Source organism: Podarcis bocagei, assembly GCF_964188305.1.
Source record: "Podarcis bocagei genome assembly, chromosome: 16".
Lineage (NCBI taxonomy): Eukaryota > Metazoa > Chordata > Lepidosauria > Squamata > Lacertidae > Podarcis > Podarcis bocagei.
Window position 1 is genome coordinate 14,500,429 of NC_138142.1, and position 13,778 is coordinate 14,514,206.

Consider the following 13,778-nt stretch of genomic DNA (forward strand, 5'->3'; position numbering starts at 1 on the left):
AGCCTTCCGAAGGCTGGCGCGGGGAGAAGGGCTTTTCTCCCCACCGCCAGCCTTCGGAGGAGCTTTCCAAAGGCTGGCGTGGGGAGTAGGGCTTTCCGCCCCACCGCCAGCCTTCGGAGGAGCTTTCCAAAGGCTGGCGCGGGGAGAAGGGCTTTTCTCCCCACCGCCAGCCTTCGGAGGAGGTCCGGGGACAGTGGGGAAGAAGCGCTGCGCTTCCCCGCTGTCCCGGAGATTTCCCTATGGGCTTTCGTCTTGCGAAGGAAGCCCATAGGGAAATTCGTTTTGCGAAGCGCCTCCAAAACGGAAAACCCTTTCGTCTAGCGGGTTTTCCGTCTTGCGAGGCGTTCGTCTTGCGGGGCACCACTGTACATACATACCCTGCCCATCTGGCTGGGCTGCCCCAGCCACTCTGGGCGGCTTCCAACAAAATATTAAAATACAGTAATGCACCAAACATTAAAAGCTTCCCTAAAGAGGGCTGCCTTCAGATATCTTCTAAAAGTCTGGTAGTTGTTGTTCTCTTTGACATCTGGTGGGAGGGCGTTCCACAAGGCGGGTGCCGCTACCGAGAAGGCCCTCTGCCTGGTTCCCTGTAACTTGGCTTCTCGCAGCAAGGGAACCTCCAGAAGGCCCTCAGCACTGGACCTCAGTGTCTAGATAGAATGATGGGGGTGGAAACGCTCCTTCAGATATACTGGACTGAGGCCGTTTAGGGCTTTAAAGCTCAGCACCAACACTTTGAATTGTGCTTGGAAACGTACAGGATAGATAGAATGTCCAGGGTGCACTGATCCCTGGTGTATACAATGTTGGTTGCAGTGGAGGATAGCCCCTTAGAGCTTCTGGGGCACTGCCAGACCAACCTGTCTGTTCTCAGCCAGCCCCCCCCCCCTTCCTGAAACCAGTCTGGCAGGGGGCGGGCACCGCCTCTCAGCTTCCTCAACCTCCGTCTCAGTGTTGCCCTTCTAGAGCTCATTGAGGAACAGGATGGAGGGGACCAAAGCTAGAATGAGTTGTCTCCTCCTCTCGTGGGCTCTAGCGCCACCTACTGTTGGTCTCCCTTCCCTTCTGCAACGCCCGCCCCAATGGACACCAGCCGCCGCTGAGCCTGCTAGACCACGGCCCTTGACTTCACATAATGCAGCTTCTGATGGTCCAAGCAGGTGGGTCTGAGGCAGGTTTCACAGGATCATTGAATCACAGAGCTGGAAAGGACCACGAGTGTCATCTAGTCCAACTCTGCCCCCCCCCCAAATTCTGGAATATTTTGCCCAACGCGGGACTTGAACCCGTGACTCTGAGATTAAGAATCTGACAAATGAGCTACTACTGCTGCTCTTATGTGATGGAGGACACTCAGCCCCAGAAGCTCTAGATACAGAGAGAGCAAACTGTGGGTTAACCCACAGACCCTAGGACTTGCCCATCAGAAGGTTGGCGGTTCGAATCCCCGCGACGGGGTGAGCTCCCATTGCTTGGTCCCTGCTCCTGCCAACCTAGCAGTTCGAAAGCACACCAGTGCAAGTAGATAAATAGGTACCGCTCCGGCTGGAAGGTAAACGGTGTTTCTGTGCGCTGCTCTGGTTCGCCAGAAACGACTTAGTCATGCTGGCCACATGACCTGGAAGCTGTACGCCGGCTCCCTCGGCCAGTAAAGCGAGATGAGCGCCGCAACCCCAGAGTCAGCCACGAATGGACCTAATGGTTAGGGGTCCCTTTACCTATAAGACCACCTTGCCCCAAATATGCCCACTTGATTGCTTCAATATGCAGAACTGGTGGTATTACAGGTGCCACATTAATACCCATTTGGCATTTGCAAGAGACCGATCTTTCAGTGGGGCAGCACCTACACTTTGGAACTCCCTACCTGTTGACACCAGGCAGGTGCCTTCACTCTACTCTTTCCGGCACCTGCTAAAATCATTTTTGGGGGGCAAGCCTATCCAGACATGTGGAACGCTGAGAGGCGTTTCAATCTGGTTTTTAAGCTTATTGTTGATTTTAAGTATTATTCTGGAACGTTTAGAAAGATTTGTTTTCAACTGGCATTACTGATAATGTCATTGTTTTGGTAAACTGGTCTGAGCGCTGCTTGTTGCTGTTTTGCAATCAAGTGGCATATTATTATTTTTACGTACTAAAACAACTAAATGGGGGGGGGGATGTATCGGGGGAGGTGAAGCACAAGCTTCCTTTTCCTGCTGAGCAACTGCAGCTGGCCGACAAACTTGGGACATGAGCCAAGCTGGCGGCTCCCAGGATGAGCTCAAAGCCCCATAACTTGAGTTCAATTGGGGGTTGCGTGTGCTTCTGCGTACCAGATGGGCATTTTGGTTGTGGCTCCTTGGGGGAAAGTGAGTGTGGATGGTTGGCTTGGGAGGGCTCCGTTGCAGGGTATCGAGAGCTTGGCTAATTGCCACTATATTTAGCACTTCGAGGGATAAATATAGCCTGCAGCACTACTTTAGATATAGCTACGCACACAGACCATTTATCTGGATCACATTGCCATGAAATCTCTAATGAAACAGAAACGTAATGTGTACAGTATCTCTCCCCACTCTCGCCCAATAGATTTCGCTTATTTACCACATTTTTACGCTGTTTCACAAGTATCTAATTAGCCAAGAAGCAAGGCACAATCCATGGAAAGCAGCAAAGCCAATGTTATCTAATGCAATCAATGGCTGAGCGCGGAGGCAGGTTCGGTCATAGATACCCTGAAACGGAGGCTTCTGATTCCCAACGCCTAGATGCAGAACCAAGAAAAATTTAGACACTTTAACCTCCCGCAGTGGGTATGAATTTAAGAAATTCATGGCCACAAGATATGTAAGCATCACTCCCTGCAAAAAAAAAATTAATAAAAAGAGGCTAAATTGGCATCAAGCAGGAGCCTTCAATGTCTGCTTAAAACATTGTTTTGAGACATGTAGATACTGGTGTGTTTTAATCTCTTTTTGATGTTCATTTTAATTATTTGGAAACGCTTCCAGTTGTTTTTAACTTTTATTTTATTGATCATTTTTATATTTCTTGTAAACTGTTTAGGGTTTCCCCCTGCCATTAAGCGGTATATACAGTGGTACCTCGGTTTTCAAATGTAATCTGTTCTGGAAGTCTGCTCGAGTTCCGAAACGTTCAAAAACCGAAAGTGGAAGCCTCAAAACTCTAGCCCCAGTACGGAAAACTCAAAACGGAAGCCGCGTTTCCTGTTTGAGTTCTGAGGTGCGTTTGAAAACCGAGGTGCCGCTGTATAATTTTTTTTAAATAAAGTGAACAAATAAAAGGTACACATGCCAATGTACAGCTGCAGCTCTAGAAATACTGTATTTTTCCATCTTATACACGTGTATAACACGTATAAGATGACACCTATTTTGGGGGACCGCAACAAAAACAGATTGAGATTGAATCCTGACAAGACAGAAGTACTGTTTTGGGGGGACAGGGGGTGGGTGGGGGTGGGGGACTCCCTGGTCCTGAATGGGGTAACTGTGCCCTTGAAGGACCAGGTGCGCAGCCTGGGAGTCATTTTGGACTCACAGCTGTCCTTGGAGGCACAGGTCAATTCTGTGTCCAGGGCGGCTGTCTACCAGCTCCACCTGGTACGCAGGCTGAGACCCTACCTGCCCGCGGACTGTCTTGCCAGAGTGGTGCATGCTCTGGTTATCTCCCGCTTGGACTACTGCAATGCACTCTACGTGGGGCTACCTTTGAAGGTGACCCGGAAACTGCACTTAATCCAGAATGCAGCAGCTAGATTGGTGACTGGGAGTGGCCGCCGGGACCACATAACACCGGTCCTGAGAGATCTGCATTGGCTCCCAGTACATTTCTGAGCATAATTCAAAGTGTTGGTGCTGACCTTTAAAGCCCTGAACGGCCTTGGTCCTGTATACCTGAAGGAGCGTCTCCACCCCCATTGTTCAGCCCAGACACTGAGATCCAGCGCCGAGGACCTTCTGGCGGTTACCTCACTGCGAGAACTGAGGTTACAGGGAACCAGACAGAGGGCCTTCTCAGTAGTGGCGCCCGCCCTGTGGAACGTCCTCCCTTCAGATGTCAAGGAAATAAGCAGCTATCTTCTCTTTAAAAGACATCTGAAGGCAGCCCTGTTTAGGGAAGTTTTTAATATTCAATGCTGTATTGTTTTTAACACTTGATTGGAAGTCACCCAGAGTGGCTGGGGAAACTCAGCCAGATGGGTGGGGTATAAATAATATATTATTATTATTATGGGGGGGGAAATGCCCAGAGTTGCTGAGCTTCTTTTGTGGGGGGTCACTGCCATCAATCGCTCTACAGCCTGCACTGAAAATCGCACGCTTTGCACGCACACCACCAAAAGCCTGCCTGCTCACTCGACGACAACACAGATGTTTGCACGCTTTGCCGCTGACGCAGGCCTTGACACAGCAACCACTCACACGCCCAATCACTGATGCCAATCTCCTGCTGGCTGCTGCCACCAGTTGCCCGTCCCCACTATGGTATCTGTGTATAAGACGACCCGCAATTTTTCACTATTCTTTCTAAGGAAAAAATACTGTCTTATACACGGAAAATACGGTAATTACTACAATTCACGTAGAAAAATAACACCTCTCACCATATCGGGAAGGTTGTCCCCTGGCGACCATTGTGTCGGCTCAGGCAGGTGCCCAGGTGCCACTGATGAGCAGTTTCAAGGGTCTCTCTAAACCACACTAGAACAGCACTTCAAAGAGGGTTATACCCTCACAAGGACACCTTAACATGCAGTAATGGGCCTCTTAGATGGCTTCAAAGGGGGATCAGGCACATTCATGGAGGCAGGTGCATCAATCAATAGGTATTAGTTGTGATGACAAGAGATGGGGTAGAAATTCAATTTAGTTCACATTTGAAGCTGAATTTTTCAAGTTTGCACTTTCTGAAACTATATGAGAACCGAAACAGCCATACTTTGGTATGGAGTTCTCTAGCTAATCTTTACAAAACTGTATGCCTGGGGAAGTGTGCATAAAAACAAATATATTAATGAAAATAACATACAAAAATGCATTTGCTGGAGTGTGCGTTTCTTGCAACAATGTGTATGTTAGTTAAAACTGCATACAAAAAAAAATGTGCCTGTTTGGAGAAATTTGCAGTAAAATACTGAAGGATTTTCAAGGGAATTAAAAAAATACTGGTAATGCTAGGGAACGATGGAGAACAGGACTGAAGACTGGAAACCGAGGAGACTCCAAAAAGACAGATCCTCCCCTCCTTAATGATGACCAGATCGAATCCCAAGATCAGAGGGTCAGCATGCCACTGGATATCAGCTGTTGGGCAACTGATCTAAACAGCAAGAGCTGTATGGAGCCGTGATTGTTAACTTTCTGAGGGCATTTGACTAGCTGCTGTGGGTTGCTCGCTGCTGGGCTACTGGCCTTTTGGCTCAATCCTACAACTCTATTATCTTCCTCATCAAGGCCTAAAGCTAGGGAAACATCCTGTTAAAGAGTATTCCATGGTATGGGGACAAAAACTGAAGAGACCCTAGTAAATCTTAAACATGGCCTCTGTACTTCTTTGCTTTCATTCTTGCTGTTTGTCATAGGAGCAGCAACATCATAAACCACTTTGAGTTTGTTTGCCCATTTGTTCCCATGCCATCCCTTCCCCCTCCTCTTGCATTATGTCTATTAAAAGGTGGTGCACCTGTGGCAGACATGGCAATGTTTTTGAAAAATTGTGCCGTACCTATAACAGGGACGTGGGTGGTGCTGTGGTCTAAACCACTGAGCCTCTTGGGCTTGCCGATTGGAAGGTCGTGGTTCGAATCCCCGTGACGGGGTGAGCTCCTGTTGCTCTGCCCCAGCTCCTGCCAACCTGGCAGTTCGAAAGCACACCAGTGCAAGTAGATAAATAGGTACCGCTGCAGTGGGAAGGTAAATGGCGTTCCTGTGTGCTCTGGTTTCTGTCGCAGAGTCCCGTTGCACCAGAAGCTGTTTAGTCCTGCTGGCCACATGACCCAGAAAATCTGCCTGTAGACAAACGCCAGCTCCTTCAGCCTGAAGTGAGATGAGCACCCCATAGTCTCCTTTGACTGGACTTAGTTGTCCTTCCCTTTACCTTTTTACCATACCTTATAAAACTTCATGTGATACACACATACACACACACAAATAAATGTTTCCCTTCTGCTAAAATTATTATTACTATTTCAAATAAATAAATATATATCTGACAGCTCTGGCAAATTTGTTTTTTAAAAATAAAACTTATGCTCTTGTTCTGCCTTGTGCATTTGGTGACAGTTGGCTCTTGCTTCTAAGAATTGCTTTTCTCTAGGAGTTTCTAGCTTTTAAACTGTGTGTTAAAATGTCTTTGTTGCACCTGTTAACACACACAACATATCTACACTTCCACCAGTGACTCCCCCCCCCCCCCCCGCCACACCCCAGGTTGCAGAAATGAGTTGTGGTTTTTGATTTTGAATGCTGTGGGGTTGCTGTTTGGTTTGTGTTTGCACAATGTATTATTAGGAACCGAGTGCTGTATTAATTCCTCGGGCGGTCTGTTCCGTGCCTGTTAGTTTTGACGACTCATTGATTTGTAAAAAGTTTGGTGAGGAACTTAAAGAACTGCTGTAGGCTTTTATCAGTCGTGAGCCCACTGTGAGTGTAGTAATTGCAAGGATATATAAATAAACTAGACTCAATTAAAACTCCAAATCTTTTGTGGTCTGTTCCTGTGTGTATTTAACTCAGAAGCCACGTTGACTTCCATGGGGCTTCCTTCCAAGGCAGCGTATATTCGATTACAGCCTCGTCCGTCTAATGTACAAGCACTGGCAGAGAATTCAAATGAAATGACTTTTCAGCAAACCAGACTACTCTAGGTTTTGGCTGCAGGCTTCTTGTTTTGGTTGGGACTAGTTCTAGGAAAAGGCCTGATGCATGATTTGAATGGCGGGCTCCCAACATTTTGAACTCCGCTTTTAAACAGCTGCGTTTGGCTACGACTTCTGGCAGTTGCGAGGTGACGAGAGAGAGGCAGCCAAATGCATTTTGAGAGCCTTGGCACCTTTGGCAAAAGCCGAGAAAAGGAAGTAGATGCCGCGACGAGGCCGTTCCCACCCTGCCCATGTATAAATTTGCGAGCGGTCCAAGTGAGCATGGCTGAAGTGCAGACGGGGGTTGCCAAACCTGCAACATTCTCATGAATGTCCCGCACATAACAACACAAGCGAGCTTTTCATGGTTCACGGAGGCAGGCAATTATGTCAGATCACTCACACGCCAGGCGAGGCATAAAGGAAATAGAGCAGCGCCAACTAGCGGCCATGGTGGAAACTGCACGGAACTTCCGTCACAAGCTATATTTTTGCCTGAAGTAGAATCTGTAATCAAACCAGTGTTCGAAACTCCCATTGTTCTAGGCGCATTTTGCGACGGGGAATTTCATTAGCACAAGCAGTTTCTGAGCTCTGGGCACAGTACTGCGCCTAAGATTTCAAATTAAAACTAGAGTGGAAGGGAAGGAGAACCTTTTTCTGCCTCCCCAATTCCAGCTACAGTGGTGCCTCGCAAGACGAAAAGAATCCGTTCCGTGAGTCTCTTCGTCTTGCGGTTTTTTCGTCTTGCGAAGCAAGCCCATTAGCAGCTTAGCGGATTAGCACTATTAGCAGCTTAGCGGGCTTAGCGGATCAGCTGATAAGCGGCTTAGCGGATCAGCTGTTAAGCGGCTTAGCGGATCAGCTGTTAAGCGGCTTAGTGGCTTAGGATCAGCTGATAAGCGGCTTAGCGGATCAGCTGATAAGCAGCTTAGCGGATCAGCTGTTAAGCGGCTTAGCGGATCAGCTGTTAAGCGGCTTAGCGGATCAGCTGTTAAGCGGCTTAGCGGATCAGCTGTTAAGCGGCTTAGTATCAGCTGATAAGCGGCTTAGCGGCTTGGGAAAAAGGGGGGGAACCCCGCAGGAACTCACAAGACATTTTCGTCTTGCGAAGCAAGCCCATAGGAAATTCGTTTTGCGAAGCACCTCCAAAACGGAAAACCCTTTCGTCTAAGCGGGTTTTCCGTCTTGCGAGGCATTCGTCTTGCGGGGCACCACTGTACTCTTTGAAGACTGGAGAAGAGACCTTCTTAAGAATATTAGGGGAGTGGGCAGGGGAAGGACTAGGCCAGGGGTCAGCAACCTTTTTCAGCCGTGGGCTGGTCCACCGTCCCTTAGACCATGTGGTGGGCTGGACTATATGGGGGGGGAATGAACGATTTCCTATGCCCCACAAATAACCCAGAGATGCATTTTAAATAAAAGGACACATTCTACTCATGTAAAAACACACTGATTCCTGGACTGTCCACGGGCCAGATTGAGAAGGTGATTGGGCCGCATCCGGCCCACGGACCTTAGGTTGCCTACCCCTGGACTAGACCATGTGAAAAATGAACATAATATTTTAGCTGCAGTCCATTCATTTTCAGCCTTGTATTCTCGTTAGAAAAAATAAGCACGCCTGAAAATTCCGTTGTTGTGCCCATAACCCATGTTTAAAGTGCCATTTAGCTCCTGGCTTTCACATCTCAGTTTCTAACGCTGAATCAAACACTTGGTTTCCAGGTGTGAGCATCAGAAAGTTAAAGCAGAAAATAATTTGTTATTCAGATGTGCATCACGACCAATTAATTGGTATCCACATTGCATGCCAATTTAAGAAACAACAACAAAAAATACTGTTTGCTTGAGGCTTATGAATGAAAATTCTGAGAGTCCTTTTTCACAACTGATGCTAAGCAAGCCTAGGGGTGCGGGAGAAATTTTATCCAGTTCACATTTAAAGGCATACCTGCCTAATTTGTACTTGTTGAAATAGTACATGGATAGCCATCCTCTGACGTTTGCACTTCTCCGAATTGTGCAATGAAGTTCTCCAGCCAAGCAATGCGTTCAAAAATGCATATGCTTGTGTAGTTTGCATAAAACTACAAATATTAATGAAAATAACACCCACCCCTAACTAAGCAAATCTTTGATCCACTGTTAGGGCAGTTGTGTTCCCAACACTGTCATGTTGTGGCCACCTCTGTCTCTTGCATGTATGTTACAAAGGTGAGATAGGTAGGAGAAGAGAACCAAAATGGCATCAAACGTCAGTTTTCATTGAAATTACAGAGGGTGGGCAGGGAAATGCAGGCATCTGTTCTGAAGACTGGCTTCCCATACAGCAGAAGGGCTGGGAGCTTTGAATCTGGGCAAAGCTAGGAAAAACCTTGGCTTGAGGTTTTGGAGAGTTGCTGCCCGGCGTTCTGTGGTGAGCAGACTTCAGGCTCCCCACCCCTAGTTTAAAAGGATGAAAAAAACAAACTTTCTTTTTAGATGGTGTAATAGAATAGGACCTCCTGAAAGCCTTTTCTAAGATAGTGCATGTAACCTTCAGTCTTAGTAAGTACATATATTTAAAATAATTTTAAAAATTTTAAAGCGTGTTGACCAATTAATCAATTTAGATGCCTTTTTATTTAAAAAAGCATCCCTGATTAATTACTTAAAGGCTGTCACAGTTTACAAAATAAATTAATTCTGCAGTTAGTTTTGGCTCATTAACATTGTTATGTTTTAATTGTTGCAACCTGCCCTGAGACTTTAGGATGAAGGGCAGGTAATAAATTGCCAGCAAGCTTCCAAAATCTCCAAAGCTCTTCATAGGGCACAGAGTGGTGTAGCTGCTCCTTAAACCTGCTGTTTGTAACCATCCAGAGATGGAATGCAGGAGTTTTGCCGACAAAATCATATTAGTCACTCAAGATGCAAGGCGGATTGTGAGATGGAACCGGTGCTGTTGCGATCACAACAACAACAACATGGTTAGACGTTTCACCGTTTTTTGAAATATGAAATCTAGTACAGTGGTGCCTCGCAAGACGAAAAGAATCCGTTCTGTGATTCTCTTCGTCTAGCGGTTTTTTCGTCTTGCGAAACAAGCCCATTGACGGATTAGCGCTATTAGCGGCTTTTAGCGGCTTATCGGATCAGCTGATAAGCGGCTTAGCGGCTTAGAAAAAGGGGGGGAGGGGAAAAAACCCGCAGGAACTCGCAAGACATTGTCGTCTTGCGAATCAAGCCCATAGGAGATTCGTTTTGCGAAGCACCTCCAAAACGGAAAACTCTTTCGTCTAGCGAGTTTTCCGTCTTGCGAGGCATTCGTCTTGCGGGGCACCACTGTAGTTACTGAGCTTTGGTGTAACCCTATAAGGCTGAAACTACATTATGTGTGTGACACAACCAATGCTGGCATTGGTGAAAGTAATCCCCTATTATATTCTCCTTTACCACCATCATTAGCCTGATTCAGGAGGCTCATCTTATGATTCTTATGACTGGATTATAAAGTGATATTATAACATACCTGCCAACATTTTTCAAATGAAAATAGGGATATCCTATTCTCCATCAGGAAGCTTCTCCTGTGTTTGATCTCACCGAACACACGGACTTCATGTACACATCTATATCTGTCATCTTGAGCCAATTACAACCTCTTCCCCTAACCTACCTTGCAAGACTGTTGTAAAGAAATAATGTGTGAGGGATGGGATCGTGTACAACACCTTCAGAAGATGAATGGAATGAAGTAAATTTTTGGCTCTAAGCTGCATTAAGTCGAAGAGAAAGGTGGAATATAATGATAATGTTGGAAACAGAGATTTATCAGGAACATACCAGAGAGTAAATCCTATTGAACTCAGTGAGACTTATTTCTGAGTAAAAATGCTTAAGATTGCAGTGTAAGTTTATATCCAGTTACCTGAGACCAAGCTCAATTGAATACAGTGAGACTTACTTATGAGTACAGTGGTACCTCGGGTTACAGACGCTTCAGGTTACAGACGCTTCAGGTTACAGACTCCCCTAACCCAGAAATAGTACCTCGGGTTAAGAACTTTGCTTCAGGATGAGGACAGAAATCGCGTAGCGGTGGCACGGCGGCAGCGGAAGGCCCCATAAGCTAAAATGGTGCTTCAGGTTAAGAACAGTTTCAGGTTAAGAACAGACCTCCGGAATGAATTATATACTTAACCCGAGGTACCACTGTAGACATCTACAATAAAGGAATAAAAAAATAATATCTACAATAAAGGAATAAACACTCTGTGTGTTTCCTAAGACATGGCTGGCCACTAAAGCATTGCAATTAAAGAATTTAAAGTGGATCGGTGACCTTTTACTTCAACATTATAGGAATGCCTTCATATGCCAGCTTCATCAGTACCTTCATTTGGTGCAGGTATTTTATTTTCAGTATAAATACAACTCTCTTTTTGCACCTACACACACACACACACCACTTTTAATTGTTCTCCGAGATGTGGAGGGAAGGAAAAAGGAAAACCGAGACATTCCAGCATCACATCAGAAACCGAGGTGGCTTCTGTAATTCCGGGACTGTCCCAGGAAAATCAGGACACTTGAGGGTTATGTAATAAAAATACTGGGGTGGGGGACACATGACGCTCATAGCTCACGGTATTGGAGAGGGTGAATGGTAAGAACTAGACAAGACTTTTATAAGAGCAACAATTGGGAAACCTTGGAAGCCTTTACACCTGACAGCATTTGCTGGCTAATTCTGCAGCTGCTAGCAAGGAACCCGACCAAAAATCTTCAGCAAACGCGCCAGCCCAGTAAACCAGACACCAAGCAAGACGCTGCTGCCGCTGTAAAGAGCTCTGCAGTCCAGCTGTTAAACGTGCTCCCGCCTGCGGCTGCAGCTGTTGATTTCATTGCTGAAGGACAGGAGCAGTTTCCACTGAGGTAACACAGCCAGCAATGAGGCCAAGCCAGCAGCATCATTGCAGGCAAGGGAACATTATATAGATATATTTTTCCAAAACTCATGTTGAATAGATGACTGGAGTAGGAGAAACTTCTTCTCCATCCCTAATGCTGACTAACTGTTCAGTTGCTTCTGCGGATGCAGTCCCAGCTGCTTTTCATGTATTTTCAGTTGGATCAGGGTGAAATGGATATCCAACTAGTTGCAGGCAACTGGCAATGCAGAACAACCACTGGCCCTAGCTGGAAATAAGTCCCCCCCCCCCCTCTCTCACACACACTTCTCCCTCATGTTAGATTGAGATGATTATTTTTAAATGTGATTATTACTGATTAGAGTGTTCATTAAAACAATGGTGTGTATTAAGAGATCAATCAGTTGGTATTTTTTGGAGTGCCTTTGTAAACCAATATCTACTTCCTCTAGCAACAAAGCCTTTGGCAATTTCTACAAGATCAGAAAGGCAAATACAGGGACTCCTGGCAGAAAAGGAGTTAACAGAAGTATCAATATGCAGAACATATTATATACTACCATTGCAGAACCACTTAGAGGCAGTGGTGCAAGTCCATTCATATCAAGGCAGAAGGGCAGTACAGTCTTCTTTCAAGGAAGCAACTGAAACAGGCATACAGATAAATTATTGGGAATTCATATAGAGGTCTAGCAGCCTTTTGCCCAGTGTCATTGGAGAATTCTACGAAACCAAAAAAATCAATGCAATTTTGAAAGGTTCAGTCTACCATCTTGATTCAAAACAGCCTCCGGAGATGAAAACTGCTCCTCTATCACAAGAACCATCAGGTCAAATTTAGTTATGATATCCTAAGACGAGTCCAAATTGCAAAGCAAACAAGACCTTCCAAATCTATAGTAGATGATGCAAAGCAACACATTTCAGTACAATGTGGTTTAAAATTGTAGCAATTGGTATCTGGTGTGGCTGTCAATTGATTAAAGACGTTTTCATCGATTGACCAGCACTTTACTTTTAAGTCATCAATGAATGGCTTAAAATTTATATAAATCCGTATTACGGCCATAACTTCAATTCCAAGTGACTTGATTCAGCATACTGGCTACTGACCTGGAAGTTATGAGTCCATGAAACACTCCAGTGCAGCTAATCTTTTCTGGAGAGCCAGGAAGCAGCAGAGTGAAAGGCTGTGCCTCAAATGACCCCCTTAGTCCAATTGGATCCTTCTTAAGTGGGAACACAGAGAACAGTTCATATCCATCTCAGAATAATAAAAAAGCAAAATGATTACAACAGGCTATTACAGGAGAAATTTCTTTATAAGTTCACGAAGGGGCAACAGAAACTCAGAAAATCCCTAGCTATTGCTGGCCATACTACAGCACATTGAAATGGGATAAATGATGTCACTAATAAAATAGAGTGAAATCTCCTGGTGCTGTATGCAATTAGTGTTGTATTAAGAAGTCTGTGTTAAGGTAGAAAAATAACCTATAGGGAGAGTATGTATCTTTGGAAGGAAAACTAGACCTAGCCTTAAGATAATCCCATCCTCTGCTAAGGAAAAAGAAGGCTGATTTGAGCAATGCCCACTGCTAATCCTACAGTAAAGTACTTTATACCAGGTTTAATTATCCACCAAGCCTAGTATTGTCTATTCTGACTGGCAGTGGCTCTGTGGGATCCCACAGGGAGGTCCTTCCCATTATCTGCTACCTGATCTTCTTTAACTGGTGATGCTAGGGATTTGAACCTGGGATCTTCTATATACAAAGCCAACACTGTAACAGCAATCTACGGTCCACTTCCCTGTGGAGTCTAGTGATGGAGAGGGGAAAGGTACTAGGTATTAAATGAAACTGACTCAAGCTGTACAAAGAAGTGTATTTAGTCAACAGTATGAAACCATCTTAGGATGGTCTTCTACATAGCAAATTTCCCCTTCCCTTCACTAGTGAAATGTAACTACTTTTTAAAAAATCCTTTAC

General features: G+C 45.5%; 1 protein-coding gene across 2 annotated transcripts in view; it reads left to right on the top strand.

Annotated features, from left to right (window-relative positions):
* Window positions 1-13,778, top strand: part of YDJC (YdjC chitooligosaccharide deacetylase homolog) — a 123,125-nt gene that overhangs the window by 55,694 nt on the left and 53,653 nt on the right. The window lies entirely within an intron of this gene.